This window comes from Nicotiana tabacum, chromosome 13 (assembly GCF_000715075.1).
Source record: "Nicotiana tabacum cultivar K326 chromosome 13, ASM71507v2, whole genome shotgun sequence".
NCBI lineage: Eukaryota > Viridiplantae > Streptophyta > Magnoliopsida > Solanales > Solanaceae > Nicotiana > Nicotiana tabacum.
Genome location: NC_134092.1, coordinates 9570016 through 9590058, shown reverse-complemented (window position 1 = coordinate 9590058; position 20043 = coordinate 9570016). Strand labels below are relative to the sequence as shown.

Here is a 20043-nt window from a genome sequence, read left to right as displayed (position 1 = left end):
CCTCTAGTGGGATCCCTATCATGTCTAGATGGGACCAAGAAAAACAGTCGACGTTAACTTTAAGAAAATAATAAGTTTTTTTCCTGAGCTCGAGGGTAAACCTCGTTCCCAGGTATACCATTCAATCAGGTAGGTGCTCGATTAATATAACTTGCTATAACTCCTCGACCATTGATTTGGTGGCGTCAGTGTCATCGGAAGCTATGAATGATCTCGGGACATTGTAATCGTCACCATCGTCCACTCCCTGTTCTTCCCATTTCTCCTGTTCGGCTGAGGCCAGTATCATTGATTGCTATTTAGTCTCTTATTTTTTGGTTGGTTCCACGCTTCTCGATGTTGAGATCGAGGGCACAGTGATCACTTCATCGACAACAAACATTTCCCTTACGGTCAGCTGTTCTCCGTAGACAATTTTGACTCCCCCCGATGTGGGAAATTTTAGCGCCTGGTGTAAGGTCGAGGGTACCGCCCTCATGTTGTGGACCCATCGCCTTCTGAATATAGCGTTGTACCTCATATCCCCTTCGATCACGTAGAACTTCATTTCTTGTGTTGTCCCAACAATGTTTATCGGCAAAGTTATCTCTTCTTTCGTGGTCTCACATTCCATATTGAACCCATTCAATGCCCGGACTGCCGGTACAATATGGCATCGTCGTTGAACGATATAGCTCCCTCTGAAACGTAATCCCGAGTGCATTTTTCTCTCATAATAGACACTTTGGTGCGTTTTATCATGGGCCCTTGGGGGACACTGACTCCCTTAATGATCATGTTGATCACGTACCGAGACTCCTCTTGTTCGTCCTGTTTGTTGGCATCTCTGTTTCTAAAGTGGTTTTTGGCTCGCTCGCTTAGGCATTCTCGGAGGTGCCCATTGTTGAACAGTCGAGCAACTTCTTTTCTTAACTGTCGGCAATCTTCGGTCCTATGACCGTGAGGGTTATGATAATTACACATCAAATTAGGATCTCTCTTTGCAGGGTCAGACTGCAATGGTTGGGGCCACTTGGTCTCTTTGATGCGCCATATGGCCGACACGATGCTTGCAGCATCAACGTTGAAATTATACTCCAATAATCTTGGTGCTTCCCTACTCCCGAGCAACCTGTCGAACCTACTATTACTCATTAGGCCCTGGCTGCTTGGACCTCGATCACTTCTCTCTCATTCCTAGCTGGGTAACGCACGGATCCATTTCCCCCTTCGATCCATGTTGTATGGCTGATATCGATCTCGGACCGGCCTTGGCTCTTGATCGATGGCTCTCTTGGATCTATCATCGCTTCTGATGGGGTAAACAGATCTAGAAGGGGGGCCTAGTTGGTCGTCTTCGACCCTGATCTCTGATTGGTACCTGTTGTAGACGTCGGCCCAGGTTACCATCGGATACTCCACCAAATTTTGTTTTAGTTGTTGAGAGGCCACAGAACTTCGGGGGTTGAGCCCCTTGAGTGAACGCCTCAATGGACCAGTCATCCGCAACTGGTGGCAGATCCATCCGTTCTATCTGTAATCTTGACACGAACTCCCTGAGCATCTTGTTATCCCTTTGTTTGACCTTGAAGAGATCTGACTTTCTAGTGTCGACCTTGATGGATCTGTCATGGGCCTTTATGAAAGCATCTGCAAGCATAGCAAACGAGTCAATGGAATTTTGAAGCAAGTTGTGATACCATATCATTGCTCCCTTGGACAAGGTGTTTCCAAACTTCTTCACCAACACCGACTCGATTTCGTCATCTTCCAAGTTGTTCCCTTTGATCGCGCATGTATAGGAGGTTACGTGCTCATTTTGATTTGTGGTACCATTATACTTGGGAACTTTGGGCACTCGAAACCTCTTCGAGATCGGCTTCGGTGCTGCACTCGGGGGGGGGGGGGGAGGGAGGTCTTCTGGATAAATATTTTTGAGTCTGGTCCCTTCAACATTGGAGGTGCTCCCGGGATCTGATCGACCCTAGAGTTGTATGTTTCTACCTTCTTGTCGTTAGCCTCAATTTTCTTCTCGCTTGACTCCACCCGTTTCGTTAATGCTTCGAGCATCTTCATTACCTCTGAAGTTTCCCCGGGCTCGGCTTCACCTGGTCTCTCGGTAATTTATTTGTCTCTCCGAGTACTTTCCCGATATTGTTTGGGCTCGATCCTGTTAGGGGCATGACTTTGATTCTACAGTTGTGATATCGCCGCTTGTTAAGCCTGCAACATTTCGAAAATTAGTCGTAGGCTCACCCCATCACCTTCACATTCGGGCGCTTCTCAAGCTGTTGGTTGGGGTCTTCTGCTAACATTATTTTTGGGATTAGTAGGCAAATTGATTTTGATGGCCACCTGCGAGTTAGCATCGATCGGGTTGGCGACTGGGACACTATTAGGAATGGCAGGAAGTACATCATTACTGGGCACCGCATTATTATTTTCGTCGTGATGGCCTGACTCAACGTCAACGTTCAAGTGAGCATACTGAGAGTTTGACATTTTTTAGGCTGGCCTGGAATTAAGATTTCAAAGAACAAGCGTAAAATAGGGTGTGTTATGAAGATTTGTATCAAATCACCACTATTATCCGTAGCCTCACGGTGGGCGCCAAACTGTTTACCCCAAAAATGAGTAACAATTAAATTTGTATGTAGTTTAAAAGATACCTAGCTTAATTCAATACGAATAATTAAGAATAACATATAGATGAATTAAATACAAAATAAACAATCAAACCAATTACAATGTAATGACCAGGCCTGATCTCATATTGAACAGTGGAACTCGTTCTCGATTGGGCTCTTGGTACAAGCTCGGTCATGAGTGGATAAAAGAACTAGTGAGTAATGCCTTGAACAGTAGCTAGAAGACAAAAATAAACTTTTATTGCTTTGAATTGCGTGCTACAATGTGTCAGACTAAAGAAAAACTTCCCCTTTATATAGTAGGAGAATTTTAGTCCTAGTGCAAATCAAAAAAAGGTAAAAAAACTTATTCTTCCAGTAATTGTTGATTTGTAATTGATACTGAACGGGATTCAGACTGTAATATCCGGTTGAGGGCGAATATTACGGTCCCCTATCCGTCGTGTATAACCGTTCACCGTGTCTCCCGAGGTCCAGAAGCTATACTTGGTCCGGAGTGCGTCGCTTTACCGTATTCGATCTTAGATACATCGTTCATTCTTTTCGGGTCTCGATATGAGGAGTTCCTGGCCTCGATTATAACCTCGTCGATCCGTGCTTCCCCTTCGTTTTCTCATCGGGGAATTGGAAAAAAATTTGCCCCCAATTTTACCCACAATGTCTAATAGGATTTATAGTCATAATTATATAAGAATAGGTTTTCCTATTTTTAGTTAAAATAGTTTTTAGCCTATTATAAATAGAGGTATTACTAACTTATTTTATGTGTGAAGAAGTGTGAAAATTTGTAAGAACCGTAGAGAGCATTCAACAGTTTACAATAAAATAATTTTCCTTCACCCAAATGAAAAGGTCATTTGATTACTCTTAAGTCTTAATGCACTAAATTTGGCTGTGGAAAATACGCACACTGTATTAACTTTTCTCAACTATTGAAGGACCTCGTCCTAATTTATATACTTTTAGTGATTTTAAGATAGTCCGACGCCATACCACTAATAAGAGGCATTAGTTTTGTTCAACTTTCAGAAATGCAATTTCATTAAATTAGAATGTGATATGTTCTATATAAAATTTACTTTTAAATTATTAAAGAAAATATTGTTTTCCATCATGTCTAATATAATAATTAAGCTAATTTCTTATACGTTCATTCAAATATGGCCATATAAATGAAGATACAAACAAGGAATAATGAAAATCCGATCTAACTTATAATTTTGAAGTTGTCCCAGGTGCATTAATGCAATAAAGAAGCAATCATTCGAATATAGTATATAATAAGGGCTATAATTCTACCCCACATGAGGGAGAATCATTGACATTTGCGTATCGCAAATCCAACATTTTTTTCTTTAATAGTGCAATAAAAATATGTTAATAGTCAACATATAAAGTATACAAAATTCAAACAAATAGCTAACACATTAAATATAAGATTCTAACGAGTTTATAATTTTTATATTTTCGATCAAGAAACGAGAACTCTGATCTCTTGGGCGTATATATTATAGAAAGAATTCATATCTCCAGAGGAAAAATAAAAACCAGTTGTATATGTTGCTCATTTACCTCAAAAGAGAAATTATTAATCCCTCAAGTGGAAGTTCTTATTTTTTAGTAAAATTTACGAGGAAAAGGGAGGAAGAAAACTAAAGTCCCCAACTGATTGAAGAGAGAAAGGGAGGGGGAGAGAACAAAAATGACTTTTCTATCTCAACTTAATATTTTTAATCAGGAGCATAAATCCATACATAAAAGCTCGTTACAATTTTAATAAACATTACATCTAAACCTATAATTTAAAAGTACGATTAGCATAATGCTAAGAAATTTAATGATCGAACCAATTAATTTTAAATTATAAATCTACGTGATCCGCAAACTATAGGCATACTGTGTTGGTTGGCGCTTCCTCAATACAATTCGTAGTAAGATATTCTGTATAATGATTCTTTCACATTTGTGGCCAATATAATTATACGATAAACTATTAAACACGATTTTACTGAATATTACATGGATATAAAACAAATTTATATTCCAATAATGATTTCAGAGTCTGCCCTTTTTATATATTCGAAATATTTGACACATAGCAGCCCTTTGGCCAACAGTGTCGACGGCTTCAAGTAAGAATAGCCACATGTTACATGTTGGCTTCCCAGAATGAAGCTTATGAATTTTATCTTTGAATAATATGATTCTCTCTTTCAGACTCGTTGACTGAGAAATCTGAGCAACAAACCATATTGTGGCGGAGCAGTAAGTATTTCCTTATTGAAGTCATAATTTCGAGTCTCAGTATGAAGTCGTCTCTGTGACTCTGTCAAGGAGCATTTTTTGACGCGAATCAAAATTTAGTCGGACCACAAAATGGTACTAAATATCGAGTGGAAAACAAAAAAAAAAAGAAAAGGAAATTGAGCGAAAAAAGCTACTCTGTAACCTTTCCAAAAACTTTTAAGAAAATACAAAACTTTCACATATTTTTGAAGCAAACACAGCCAATTATTTTAAAGAGGAAATTGAAAAAGTGAGTTTAATTAAAAATCTTCAAAAAAAAAAATTTGTTGTTTTTACAAAAATAAATACCCATCAAATAAGTACTTAAAAAAAATTGGTAAACTGAGTAGCAAACTCAAACATTTCAAATTGTCAAACGACCTTACATAAGCAAAAAAAACACCTAGTTGAGATTCTAAAAGATACTTTTTAGATTTCTCACTTCACGTTCGATATTCGGACTGGGGTTCCGTTAAACTCGAATTTGAGCCGAAAATATTTAGGATTGAGTTTCTCACTTGGTGTCTGTAGTTTTGCTCAAATATTATATTTATATAAATAATTTATTTATGACTCAATAAACTACTTATTCTGATATCAAAATCAATAAACTTAAAATTTGAGCTCTGCCTCTAATATACTATAGTTCTTTCTTGCATTGCCTTTAAGAGTCTAAAAATCATATTGGAACATGCCATTTAACTAGAATAATGTTTATGAATTCGTATATTTTTAAACATGAATCTGTCTTTCAACTCGTTGACCAAAAATCACGAATATTTTGAGCCAAAGGCTGCTATATGCAGTTCAACCCCATGATAAATGAGATCTTTCCTTTATATTTCCTTCTTGTTTACTTTTTATCGGCATGCAACAAATCAAAGTTCACTTTTGTCAACTAATCCATGATCCATTTAATTAGTATATTTAATATGTGTTAATGACAAAAGCAATGACGCTATTCAACCTTAAAGGAAAGGATAAAGAGATCGTATTGGGCTTTAATTTGGCATGACATTTTGTGTTTGGTCTTTTATTTTAAGTCCTATTATTATATATAACAAATATCCAGAGTTTATCCAATATATAGTACTTTTATGTAAAAAGTTGTTTATGACGGCAATTACTTTAACATAAAGACAAAGAGGATATTTTGCAGTTTTCTATTGGACTGAAGATAATTAAAAAAGCAAGAAATATCATAAATTATAACAAGTGGAGGTTTGGATAAAAGATCAAGAAATAGTAATGAGGATATGATGCTGCTATACAGAAGCTTTGGATAAACTTATTTCATTTTCGGATTTAAATTAACATTCACCATAGCATTATACATTATTATTTTTAGCTTTTGCATTATATTGTTGCAATTTTGCCACCTATACTAAGGTCATTTATACTCCATGTTATATAGGTTACTAATCTACACTTGCTACAAAAAGTTATCTATTTCAAAGAAAAGGATCCTTTTCTAAATTTGAATTAACTTCATTTTTTATTTTTTCTTATTTTTTTTTTATAATCACACAAATGTTATGGCAAGTTTAAAATCATAAGGTTCAAATTTCAAAAGTCTTATAACCACATAAATAAACGTTATGACATATTTAAGATTATATATATATATATATTTTAAAAGTTCGTTTCTTTTCTAAATTATATGCTCAGTTAGATAGGTTCGTATAAATTTGCCAATAGTAGAAGAATCGAGTAAAATGGAGGGATTTGTTAATGGTCGCTTAGGGCTTCTAGATCTTTCTGATCAGATAGTAACAGAGAGAACACAAGAAAAATGACTGAATAGTGCACGACCTGCCTAATACAGCTCGGCCCTTATGTATTTATATGAACCCGATAACCCGATCTAGATGTCTTACAAATTGAGTATACATTACAAGCAAAGGCTACAAAATAAATTGTCTAAGTGTTACAAAGAGTAACTACTGCTAACTATGTACAGAATAAATAACTGGGCATGACTCATGTTTTCTGCTTTAGGTCTGAGGCTGTGTATTCCGAAAGCCCAACACCCCCACCCCCCCCCCCTCAAGTTAGAGGGGAGACCACCTTCAACTTGCCCAAAAAGGACTAATGAAGGACCCCAGGAAAGGATTTAGTAAACAAATCTGGAAGTTGATTGGTAGTGGAGACATGAAATAACTGGATCAACCCTTCACTCAACTTGATGCGGATAAAATGACAGTCAACCTCGATGTGTTTAGTACGCTCATGGAATACCGTATTTCTAGCAATATGAATCACTGTCATATTGTCACAAAACACAGAAATGGGATAAGAAATAGAGACACTAAGATCAGCCAATAATTTGGATACCCATGCTAACTCTGCCACGACCTTACTGAGTGCCCGATATTCAGCTAAAGATAAGGAAACCACAGGTTGCTTCTTAGACTTCCATGCAATAAGACTGTCACCCAGGAAAATGTAGAAACCAGTAACAGACTTGCAAGTGTCGGAACATGCAGCCCAATCACTGTCAGAGTAAGCCTTCACAGACAAATCAACAGAGTTAAAATAAAAGAGACCAATATCAACAATGCCCCTTACATACCTAAGAAGGTGGAGAGTAGCAAGCATATAAGGAATCCTTGGGGTTTGTAAGAATTGGCTCAGATGTTGAACCCCAAAACAAATGTCTGGACGAGTATGGATGAGAAACAGTAACTTCCCAACAAGAATTCTATACCTTTCAGGATTTGGCAAAGGATCACCAACATCAGCCTTCAGTTTTTGGTTTAACTCCAAAGGACTGACAATAGAACTAGCTTCCAAACAGTCATATTCCTTTAGAAGATCAGTGACAAACTTCTTTTGATTCAAGAGAAGACCAGTAGGCAAAGTAGAAACTTCAATGCCTAAAAAATAATGCAAAAAACCTAAATCTTTGATTTTAAACTCATTGTCCAGAAATTGCTTCAAGTCTGATATTTCATTCAAATCATCACCTGTAAGATTTATATCATCAACATAGACTGCCAAGATCACTAAATGACTAGGAGACCCCTTGATGAACAAGGAGTAATCATTAAGGGAATGATGATATCCCTTAAAATAAAGGGCTTGAGACAACTTGGCATACCATTGCCTAGAAGCATGTCTCAACCCATAAATAGATTTCTTCAACTTGAAAACCAAAAGGAATAGAAAAGGAAGAAGAAACAGATAAACCAGGAGGTAACTTCATATAAACTTCTTCATCTAGATCACCATGGAGAAAAGCATTGTTAACATCAAGTTGAAACAAGGGCCAATTCTTCCTAACAACAACTGTAATTAGGCACTTAATAGTGGAAAGCTTTACCACAGGAGAAAATATCTTATTGAAATCTACCCCTTCAACTTGTGTACCCCCCCTAATCACGAGCCTAGCCTTATATTTTTCTACTTCACCATTAGCCTTATATTTGATTTTATAGACCCACTTGCAACCAATAGGTTTCTTGCCCTTAGTGAGTTCAATAATGTCCCAAGTATTATTGGCTTTTAGAGCTTTAAACTCTCTAGTCATGGCATCTTGCCATGCTGGAATAGGGATTGATTGAGAATAAGTATAACGTTCAAAGTCTACTTGCTGAGTAGTAGAACCAGAAAAGGAAGTAGGAAGTTGACATATGTAATCCTTCAAATAAGAAGGTTGGGTATGAGGCCTGCAAGATTTCTGAGAGTTATAGGAGGGATATGAGTTGATGAAGAAGAAGTAACAGTTTTAAGACTAAAAGAAGAAGAAAGGGAAGGAGAGGAACGCTCAGGGAAGGAATTAACAGGTGTAGTAGGAGAAGATGAAACAGGAAGAGGAGAAGAAGGAGACACAGCTTGACTGGAGATAGGGAAGTTATCAGTAGAAGTGACAAATAAAGGAACAAAAAGAGAATCATCAAGCGAGAAAGGGGGATCAGGAGTAACTGGAAGCTTGGAAGTTGTTGGTGCCATGATTTTAGAAAAGGAAAGTCAAGGGAAAAAGAAAAATGATGTTCATGGAAGAGACCATCTCTAGAAACAAAGCATTGGTAAGACTGCAAATTGTACAATTTATAACCATTCTTTGGAAAAGGATAGCCAAGGAAGACACAAGGCATAGATCTAGGCTTTAGTTTATCTCTATGTGGAATTAGGACAATGGCATAACAAAGACATCCAAAAGTCCTCAAATGAAAGTAACTTGGTGCCTTGCCAAACAACAACTCATAGGGGGATTTGTTGTGAAGTAATGGAGAGGGAAGTCTGTTTATAATATAAGTAGTTGTAAGTAAACAGTCACCCCAGAACCTTATTGAAACCTTTAATTGAAAAAGTAAGGCTCTAGATGCTTCAAGCAGGATTCTATGTTTTCGTTCCACCACACCATTTTGTTGAGGTGTGTGGGATAACTAGTTTGATGAATAATTCCTTGGTCAGAAAAAAGCAATAGCAGCATTACTAGCTCCCAGTTCTAAAGCATTGCCAGATCTTACTTTCTGGATGGTAACATGAAACTGAGTCTTAACCATTGTAACAAAAGTTTTCAAAAGGGAAAAAATATTACTCTTAGACCCCATTAAATGGGTCCATGTACTTCTAGAAAAATCATCCATAATGGTAAGAAAGTATTTAGAACCAGACTAGGTAAGAGTGTGGTATGGCCCCCAAGTGTCAACATGGATAAGTTTAAAAGGTTTAGAACTATGAATAGAACGATTGGGAAATGGTAGCCTGGTATTCCTAGCCATTGAGCAAATAGTGCATGGAAAAGACTGTGTAGATAAAATAACAGAAGATATTTTAGGGATAATTTTCATCTTAGCAAAAGAAACATGAGGAAGCCTATGATTTCAAATAATATCAGTTTTATTCATAGCAGCTTTATTACAGGTGGAAGAGACACTATGTACAGAATAAGGAAAAGAACTAGAATCACACATGGATGACAAGCCGCTGCATACATTTGACAGGGTAGCCTGATTTTGGGAAGGTTTCTCCCATACAAACTTGTACAATCCAGTGTCCAATTTACCAAGATCCAGAGGCTTCTTCAGAGAAGGGCCATGCATGATGCATGAAAGTCTAATAAACTGAACTATGCAATCAAATTATTATGTAAGCTTATGTACTGAGATTAGATCATGCTCAAAAAAGGGAAGATAAAGAACATTTTGAAGAATGATAGATTCAGCCAAGACAAAGGAACTGTGCAGGTAAACTTAACTTTAGAACCATTTGGAAGAGAGACAAGAAAAGGAATAGGTAGTGGAGTAATGTTAATAAGAAAGTCTTTATTAAAAGTCATATGGTGGGATGCACCAGAATTAACTATCCAAGTCAGAGAATCTGATTTACTCAGCAAAGTAGATTTGAAACTATAAACTACATTCTTAGGCAGTACTGTACCAGCAAAATTGGCAGAACTCATGACGTTGAGTTGAGGCCCAATATCAGAGACGTTAGTTTGCTGGAGCAGTGAGATCAGCTGAGAATATTGTTGTTTAGTAAGACTAGGTATTATAGAATCATGATCAGTAGTAGCCGCATCATGAAGAGGTGTCTGATTGGGAGTAAGATGCTCAAGAGCAGAAGAATGAGAATCTATAACCTCATTTGAAGCTGTTTTTCTTCCTTTGGAAAACTTGAAGTTAAGAGGGAACCCATTAAGCTTGTAGCACTTATCAATTGAGTGCCCAGATTTTTTATAATATTTGCAAAAGGTACTAGCTTTAGATTATTCAAAATTTACTCTCTGATTGAATTGTCTTTGATGTCCCTGAAATTGAATGTTAGGTTGAGGCTGAACAAACTTATTTGTACCAGAATTGACATTAAAGAAGCTGACTCAGAAGCAAATGGAAGTGTTGGACTAATTTGCCTCTATTTTCATTTTGGAGAAGAATGTTGTAAACATTATCTAGAGATGGTAATGGTTGCATCATCAACAGATTGCTTCTAACACCCACGTATACTTCATTAAGTCCCATAATAAATAAATGAATTGTGTCCTCTTCTTTCTCCTTTTGAAGACCCTCTTTAGCAGCACAAATGCATAAATTTGCATGACCACTACACATTACCCCCAGTTCATCCCATATTTTCTTAAGTTTGTTAAAGTATGAAGTAATGTCCAGCGAGCCTTGATAAGTAGAATTAATCTCTTTATTTAATTCAAATACTTTAGTCCCATTCACACTACCATATCTACTATTTACTTGTTTCCAAATACTTTCAGTTGTCTTAGAATATTGGACACTTTCAGCTATGTCCGGAGATAATGAACTAGTCAGCAACGATATAACTATATTATTGCATCTATCCCACTGTTTATACTCAGGTGAAGTTATATCAGGCTTAACACAAGACCCATCAATAAACCCTATTTTATTTCTAACAGACAAGGATATTGTCATACTACGTCTCCAACCTCCAAACCAGTTCCTGAAAATGGAACAGATACTAGAGACACTCCGGGAACATCAGAAGAGATGAGAAATAAAGGGGATGAAGGATCTGGAGTATACTTAGAGGATCCACTAGCACCAGTAGAAGAATCAATAGGACCAGTCATGGTAGCAAATGTAGTTGAACAACAATTCAAGTGAGAAGTTTTAACCCAACAAATAATTGACAATAATTCTCAACACCTAGAACCACAGAATATGATGAACAATTCAGGTACAATAACACGGATAAGGAATAGGAATACCAGCCTTCTTCACGACCTGAAGAGGTAAAGGCCTGGATACGTGAGCAATATCTCCGACGAAACTCTGATTAACTGCAGATAAACCCTAGGTCGGAGCAGAACATATAAAACTCCGATGAATACCAGAAAATCTCAATTTAAACCAGCACCACTGCTTTACCGATGACATATAGGAGAAGGCAAAGCCACAAAAATGAATCTTCGATCGAAAATAAGAGATATCTCAAAGCCACGATGAAAATCAAACTTAACAGAAACTGATAGAGGTAACACGGCTCGATAGAAAAAGACGAGGACTAACGGGTTCACCACTCTGATACCATGTTAATAGTAGAAGAATCGAGTAAAATGGAGGGATTTGTTAATGGTCGCTTAGGGATTCTAGATCTTTCTCATCAGATAGTAACAGAGAGAACACGAAAAAAATAACTGAATAGTGCACGGCCTGCCTAGTACAGCTGGGCCCTTATGTATTTATATCAACCTAATAACCCGGTCTAGATGTCTTACAAATTGAGTACACATTATAAACAATGGCTACAAAATAAATTGGCTAAGTGTTACAAAGAGTAGCTACGACTAACTATATACAGAATAAATAATTGGGCCTCACACATGTTTTCTGCTTTGGGCCTGAGGCTGTGTATTCCGAAAGCCCAACAAAATTAAAACTGACAAATGTTTACCTAGCTATACTATAATAAACCTATTTACCACCCTTATTTAGATTCCTTATTAATTACTTTGTATATCTATAATTATAAGTTATATACAAAACCATAAAAAAGAAAAAAAAATCAAGATCCCTCAATTTTAGCGTGTTAGTTACACGACACCCACCCAATTTTCAATAAGCCCCCACATATTTAAGATTATGTTTCTCTTCCAAAGGATGTCAAAAATATTTTCTCTCTTTCTTAATAATCACCTAAAATCTCTCTTTTATTTTTATACCCCCTCCCCCTCAAACCCCTCCCCCCGAATTTCTAATTCTTTTCCTTTTCCAAAGATTTCCAAACCAAATTTCTCTCTTTCTTACTAATCACCCAAAATCTCTATTTCTTATTGATACAATGTAGACGAAATTCAGAATATTGCTCTACAATCATGTGGGTAAGTTTTGAATCTTATTTTCTTTCTTTCTAAAATAACTTGTATATGATACATCAATACCCAAAACAATGCTTGATACAATACTAATACGATTATATTAGATTTTTAATGTAGAGTTGTGATTGAAACTTGAAGAAGATGAAGATCATAGTTGTATCACAATTTTTCAGAAATGTATCGCGATTGTATTATAATTCTATATATATATCATAATTGTTGAAGGAATTGTATAACAAATGTATGATAATTGTATATTTATTGTATATTGTTATGAGCAGTTGTGAGTTCGTGACATATTTTACAGTTTGTATCATAAATATATGATAATTATATATTAATGTATTAGTATTGTATCAGGTATTATTTTGGGTATTAATGTACCACATACAAGTTAGATTCAATTGTGATACAAGTATGATACAATTATGTTTTAGGCATTGTTGTATCTGATACAGTTCAAATACAATTATGATACAGTTATCATACAATTTCTGAATATTTCCTCATTTTCAGTGTTGTTGTCCAGTCTCCCAACAAAAGAACGATGCAATTGACGATTTTTTAATAATATAAAGCTGTCGGCAATGGTGGGAAGAGAGAAGATGGAGATTCTGGGTATAGTTTCTAATATAGTATAGCTAGGTAAAAATTCCTAAATGATATTAGGGGTCAGTGGCCTGATAGTCTCACTTTCGACCTCAATGTAAGGGTATCGTTTTATGTTGTTTCATTTGTCCATATAAATAAATTGAGCAAAGATGTCAACTGTATTAGCTAGCTCTAATGTTATAAGCATCTTTCAGGTCTAGGAATATTAGGAAAAACAAAACCAATTGAAAGTTCCAATCTTTGTTCAACTTCAAGTTATACGAAACACAAAAACACATTTCCCATAACAAATCCTCTTTTCAATTGTGTAACAAGCCTTAAAGACTGTCTCTTATCTTTTTCATGGATCTGAAATATAACAAATAATACTTTTTCCAATTCACTTTAATTGATTTTTTTTTTTATTATTTTCACGTATTAAAAAATTTACTTTTTAGCATTAATTAACAATGAAATTGACCATATTAATCTTAATTAAAATATTGGAAATAACCTCTCTATCTCAACAAGGTAGGGGTAAGGCTGCGTACACAATATCCTCCCCAGACACCATTATGTGGATTATACTAGGTTTGTTGATGTTGAAACCTTAATTAAAATACTCCTAGGCTCTTTACTCTAATAAGGGCAATTTTGTTTTTTTTAAAAAAAGTTAACTCCTTCTTTATATATGAAAAATCAAATATTATGAATCATAAAAAAAAAATTAAAAAATCAATTAAAGTGGATCATAGAGAGTAACAGTCTTATAGATTTTATTGGAATTTGTAAGTGTCGTTTTCTCATAATATATCAACAATATGATAGAGACGCCGTCGAAACCTTATCTCAATATTTGATTAAAATCCCCGAATGAGACTTTTGAGTGTAGTGAACTGTTGGGAAATTCGTCAGCACTAAGACACGTAATTATACAAAAAGAATCTTATACTCTACTAATTAATCTAAACTGAATAGCAGATACTACGATCCAAATTAAATGCGATACTGATCTATCATCTCAATCAGTATTTCTTTTTCTTGTTATACAAATGGAAGAAATTAAAGAGGAGTAGCCAAAGTTTCACTTAAAAAAATAGGAACGATATCCACGTACACGAATTACACACAGAGATGTTTTACTACGTGGAATAATTGTGAGCCCCATTCTACCAACCCTGTCTTCTTCTAGTATTTGAGAAATGCATATTGTTTTCTCGTGTATAACTTAACTTACTGCATCGAGTTGTCCTTTTTATTTATTTATTTTGAGAGAGGATTTTAGGATTAAATTTTATGGATTCAAAATTTAAGATGATTAACATTGAAATTATTATATTTGTAAAGTTATGAGTTCATATCTACTATTTTTATATATAAATTTATGATCTTCATCAAAAGTTATGGATTCAGTTGTACCTATCACCTTAATGCTACATACGCCCTTGCTCTTCTTATCTAGCAAAGACAGAGTTAGAGCTAATTCTTTAGGTTCAATTGAACTTATTATTTTCATCGATTCAAAGAATTTTACATTTTGTATAAATAAAAATGTGAATTAAACATATACATATAAGATTACACTCATTCAGAATTTATTAACTCTGATTAAATCCTAAATTTGTCTATATGCTTTTGGGCCACTGACTATCTAGGCACTATCATATGCTGCTAAATGTTTACACAAATAGCCCTCCATATTCATTGTTTATTTTTTTCTAACCATATACATAGTTTATATATTAATTATACACAATTATACACAAATTATACTTATACTATACTTTCACCGGCTATTTTTAGTTGAAGCGGTTGGATGGATGACTATTTCAGTTAATTTTCTTCTGGAAATGAGTTCTGTTTGGGCCTTCCAACTTTTACCAGCAATTCTTAGTGCAGCGAAGTGGGCCGTGACTCCGTTGCTGGTTAAATGCATTTAGGCAATGGGCCGACTGCAAAAGATCTTGGACGTAATCCGCGGTTAATGAATGGAAGAAATTGGGGGCAAGGGCATAGATAACCATTCTCAGGAAGCTGTTTAGAGATTAGTCAGTACTTTAAAACTAAAATTCAGGACGTATTTGCTAATTTTTAAATAATAGCCCTTTAGAGTGGCTACCTAGTGTCATTTCTACAAGAAATTGGAAAATACCTATTTTTAGACTGATATTAAGTTTTAGCCAGCTTTTCAAAGTTATTAATATTTGGCCATTTGTTAATAAATTTGGACAAAAATCACGAAAAAATTCCAAGAGCATTTTATGGAATGTGAATATTTATCGGTACAACTCTAGGAATTGTTCCTAGAGTTGAAATGTACAATAGATAAAGGTGGAGACACATGCAGCACATTTCCCTCTTCTTAAATACTAGTTGGCGGTAGCCCGGGCCCAAGGAGCTTATAAATTTTTGATTTAACATAAAAAAAATTGTTTAAAGACTGAAGTAAAGTTGAATTATTGTCTTAACCTAAAAATATCAAATTTATATATTTGTACCATGTCGAAGTATAAGGAACCATTATAGCTGAGATAAAAATATTTGCTAGTGCTAGAAGTTAATGAATGTTTTTCTATAGCATCAAATCTTATGATGTTTAAGAGTCTTATGGAAAATTAATTATGTACCATTTCTCTCCATGTGATATATGTTGTCTAAGGCATTTATCACTATTTTTTCCACCAAGATATGAACGTTGCGTTGTCCATCTTTCTGTTATTTGTAGGCATATAAATTTATTACTAAAGTAGAGACATATTAACACAATAACATGAAATATAAAGCATAACTATTTAGCATTATGAATAAGCATATGACAATAGACTAAAGAAGTGCAGAATCACCTATTTTAGTCGAAGTCATGTATTTTATTTTAGTAGAAGCATTGTTTCTGCTTCCCAGGCCAGCATTTTGAAGAACCTGTGAAATCAAAATAGTGTGGCCATTATATTTCCAACTAAATTTATCAAAAAATAAAAACATAGAAACGTGGACAAGATGTAAACATGTAGGTCAACACTATTATAAATTTACATATCCAGAACAATGTCCTTCCTTAGACTTAAAGATCTTTTTGAATCATTTTTTTTGTTCCTTTAATGATCATTTATCAATTATCAATATTGTAGGGCTGGTGATAGTCATTATTTCTTCTAATTTGTACTGTAGTTCTATTTGTGGTTCATTCAAGCATAAACATTTTGCTGACGAATAAGGATTGGCTAAATTAATTTTTAAAGAAAATTATTTTAATTAATACTGACACGGGTCTTTCGAGGAAATGCAACAATTAAATGTCGAAGAAAATTAGAAAAATGAAATGATACTCAGTTGTGCAGACATGTAAGTTTGCCTGTGTAGAGAAAATGTCATAAGGGACCATCTGGGTTTACACCTCTAATCATGTAAACCAAAAATTCGAAGAGCAATCTGTTGCAAATTGCCACAATGGAAGACTAAATAATCAGAAAAATATTTTAAATATTCTGAGTGCTTTATATTTAATTTATTGTGCAGTACATTTTAATATTTCAGGAAAATTCCCAAATCAGGAATATTTACCTGTTAGTCCTAACTATATATACAGAAATCCAGAGTAGGAGTCGAACCAAAGTCCAAAATTGCATCTATAACTAAGGATATTAAAAGATTAAAAGTTATGCAAAAGAAAGTTCTGGCGGGGCAGCTATTCGACTTGGTCATGATTGAAAGTTTTTAAGGCCAAAATTTGGGGTGAAAATTAGCCACTTTATGCCATCACTACATTATGCTTAACTCGACTTATCAATACTATGCATTGATAGTATAGTATAAATTAATCAACGTTTTAAGGAAATTATGATTGGAACCCACAAAAGGTGATTTCAAATGCCTCGTTGTAAAGAAATTCAGGGATAGAAACTGTTGAAATTTATGCTGATACATAGTTATGGTAGATACTCCCAACAATTCAAATCTCATCAACATGTTCACCAAGCATTGTCGCTACAAAAACTTCACTTTCAAACATTAACAAAATTATCACTTACTATATTTCTATTGTAAATTCGACAAACAGTAGCCCAGGTAGGTTGAACAATAAGGTAAACCAGAGGCGGATCCAGGATTCGAAGGTTGCGGGTGCCACCATGTTATGCATACAGTATACATATCAGTAGCTACAAAGACAAATTAGGAATAATGGGTCGGTTCCTTAGTTTTTGGTTAATTTGAATAGGCATTTTATTCACAAAAAATAAGTTATTTTAGTTCAAATTTTTAACGCTTAATTTAAACACATTCTAAATAAAAATGCAAAAGAAAAATAATATTTCATGAAAGAGCGCCTCCAATATAAATATTTGCTTAAAGAGTAGCTTAACTACACTATATATTCTTTGTTTGACTAGATTAATTTACTTGTATTGTTTTTTGTTTATTTTTCTATCTTAATTGTTGAGTTATATGACAATTATTTTCAAAGAAAAACCTTCAACATTCAACCTATGATATTTGACTCAAAACGACTATCAATCAAGCCATTTAATTTTTTTTTCAAAACCCAATAGAAGATATTGCTCAAATTATATTTCAATATATAAATTAATATCGTTTCATTAAAAATAAAAAAAAATTATATGCTAATTAAAATCAATTCAAATTACCTATAGAAAATAATTGTTCATAAAGTAAGGTATAATAATAGAAAAAAAAAATGAGGACTGAAAGTTAAAAAAATGAAGAAGAGAGACTTAGCAAGTAATAAAAGTAAGATAAGGAGGGAAAGAGCCGAAAAAGAAGGAAAAGAGGTGAGGCCCTAGGGCTCAATTGAAAATAAAGAAAATCTTAATAAGTAGAAAAAATAAAAAATCAAAGGAGCTGCTCCAACAGGGAATCAAACTTGCATTCATGAGGCCAAAGAAAGCCTTCAAAGGGAAGGCTAAACCAATGACACCCGCTTTCACTTTGTGACTTCTAGGTGTCACTCTATCCATATATACGTTTCTTCACAGAGATATTATGTACGTAGTAAGGATTTTATTGAAGCGAGCGGGTGCCGTGGTACCCCTACCTCATAAGGTAGATCCGCCCCTGAGGTAAACAGACACATATCAGGATACAACAGGTACATTTAATTGGCATAAAAATCATAACCTTAAATATAAAAAATTACACTTGATATTCTCAGGTAGAGAACTTCTCCTTTTTGCATCAATTTTGAATCTATATAGTTATTGGTTTCGCTAGAGCGTATATTTTTAAAATAGTAAAATAAAAATAACAGATGCTTTAACAAACTGAGAACACTACTTAGACTTCAGTTGTGCTGACCAATTAACTTCCGTTTTTTTCTCTTTTTGAGGATAAATTCAAGAAGCAGCACGACAAAACTAAGATTTTCATGTAACTAAACATTCAATCTAACATTACTGGAAATAATTCATATACAAAATAGCTATCTATAAGGAGTAGCAATTTTTACCTCTTTTTTTTGTTCCAAGTACTACTTGTCTTCATCTCCCGGTATACATGAAGTTTATAATCTAACTCTGAAGGACAGAGATCGATTAACAAGCATATGCAAATTTGGTTTGTTTCTTTGTCCGGAATACATTTTTTCACAAGCTTATTACCACAAGATAACTGCATTTATAACATTCAAACCAAAAAAGGAGTCAGCAGACCCTAAGTAACAAATTTTATTGTTCATTCTACTGGTATAAATAATAGATATGCAATAACCTGTTGGGGTTCAGTCTTTTAATGACCAATCTTTTAAAGAAAGTAAAATAGAAGAAAAAAAAATGAAGAGAACTTAGAAGTCACGTAAGAAATTCAAAATAAACAAATTAATAATAGAGAACAAATCAGAACCCAACCTTAGTTTGTTTTCACCTTTCTGAAATGAATCTTAAGACTAAACTGAAGAAAAGATTGATAATCAAGGCAAAACCCCAAAGACCTGATCTTTTTTGCGGAAGAAGAAAAAGTAGAACAGAAAGCACAAATAAAATGAAATGCTGGAGTGATTGGAATAAACCTGCTCTTTGTGGTAGATGTTTCGTTGAATTATTATGTGAGGTCTGCTGGATTTTGGGGCAATTGATGCTGCCCTCTTTCCTTCATGTGGAATAATTTGGAAGTGGATGCTTCTAACAAGTGTTGAATGGAGTTTTTAGGTTTGGGGAATTGAGAGTCCACGCGTTGGTCAAGAAAGAGTCACCAATTGAGTAGAAAATTCAAGCGAACACACACATTGACGGAGAGGTGCCTGTGTTCCCTCTTCTAATAAGTAGGATTACTAGTATTATACACATACCTGGCTCAATCATAGTAAAATAGCTTAGAAATGACGTTAGATAGTCACTTTAAAGGGTTGCTATTTAAGAATTAGCCAATGTGTCCTAAATTTTAGTTTTCAAATTAAATTTTCCAGGACAAAAATATCTTAAATTTGAGATTTTTAGTTTAAGTTTTCAGAATAAAATAAATACCGGACTTAGTAAAGCCGTTGTTTGTATACTTTGGGATAGGCCCCAATGTATTCCTGGAAATCAACAGAATATTCTACTACCACTTAGCTGAAAAAATGTTATAATATATTTCCAAGTGTAACAACCAAAATAATCATTCCTACCCTTGTTCCTAAGCAAAACTGTTCTTTGCGTATTTCATTAACCCAAATTACCAGATTCTTTCCTCTAAATTCTCGGTTTTCCTGTTACCAGGAATTTCCAAGGAATGGTTCTTTTATTAGCTCGG

The 20043-nt window shown here is 34.6% G+C and overlaps 1 long non-coding RNA gene across 3 annotated transcripts; it reads right to left on the bottom strand.

The window, feature by feature from the left end:
• Positions 1-2744: 2744 nt before the first annotated feature.
• On the bottom strand, positions 2745-19501 carry LOC107819497 (uncharacterized). 3 transcript variants are annotated; one of them, XR_012697893.1, is made up of 4 exons: positions 19322-19501; positions 18764-18924; positions 16146-16221; positions 2745-4953 (listed from the first exon to the last, which is right to left on the bottom strand). It is a non-coding gene; the product is annotated as an uncharacterized LOC107819497 (long non-coding RNA). The 3 variants fall into 3 exon arrangements; XR_012697892.1 differs by lacking the exon at positions 2745-4953 and adding an exon at positions 12579-15336; XR_001655726.2 differs by lacking the exon at positions 2745-4953 and adding an exon at positions 12579-15265.
• Between the last annotated feature and the right edge of the window lie 542 nt (positions 19502-20043).